Source organism: Otolemur garnettii, unplaced genomic scaffold (assembly GCF_000181295.1).
Source record: "Otolemur garnettii isolate 467f Iridium unplaced genomic scaffold, OtoGar3 scaffold00094, whole genome shotgun sequence".
Classification (NCBI taxonomy): Eukaryota; Metazoa; Chordata; class Mammalia; order Primates; family Galagidae; genus Otolemur; species Otolemur garnettii.
In genome coordinates, this window is record NW_003852489.1 from 1,411,602 (window position 1) to 1,412,641 (window position 1,040).

Consider the following 1,040-nt stretch of genomic DNA (forward strand, 5'->3'; position numbering starts at 1 on the left):
TCCTTGTGCTCAAGGGACTTTTCATTCTTTGTTCACTCCACCTGTCAGGAATCCTGGTTGAGATTCCACCTTATTGCCTGTTCATCCTTCTTCCAAATCCTTCTTCCAGCCTGGGCTGTTCCTCCCTCATCTCTGTCACCCAACTTTGCATCTTGTTACACCCTGCTGGAAATTGCATCTGTCCCCTGTGATGGCGAGCTCTTGGGACAGGGGCCATATTTACTGCCATCTTGGTTTGTGGTCCCACTCCAAAGGCTAACACACAGACCAGAACAGACACAAGAAGGGGAAGAAGACACAAGAAGAAGGTTCTCCCATCATAGGTCCAGCCTTGAACTGCATTGTCCTGGTTTATTTGATATATAACTCCATGCCTTATAGACATGGGGCTTTAAGGATCAAAAGAAAATCCTCTAGAGGAAATTTCCCCAAATGGAAAGTTAAGTAGACTGTAGACCCTTGCCCCTTCATACAATAGAGCTGCCTACAGATTTCCAAAGAACTGATGAATATCGCCCTTCCAATTCTCTTGGATATTATCGAAGGATCATTTCCTTCTTTGAAATAAGCAAGATGTGTTTCCTAACCCCCCAAAGCTTAGGAGTCTCAAAATACCCACCCCTTCAAGTTCCAGTGGCAGTGCAGCTATTCTTTAAAAGAGTGAAAATTATTAGAAAAATACTTTTACCTCCTTGAGGAAGAGAAAAAGACCTCCAAGTTTCCAAAATTCCTAGAAGAAAAATGTTGAGATGTACTGAGCGTCTAGTATGTGTTTCTAGAAGACATTGCGTGAAGATATCACAGAGCTGAGAGGCTAACAGGGAGCAAGGTCTCTGAACATCCTTTAGAACAGTGTTGCACAAACGAGCCACCATCAGTCACCTCAGCAGAACAACTGAGCTCAGAAAGGGGCCCAGCCAGAACAGCCCATCCCGCCACACACCAATGTCCAGATCAGAGCATTAACACTAAACTGAAAAATCTCGTTGTGGGTTCTTGTTATCGTTATTGGTGTGAGTTACTATAACTCTTATTATCTT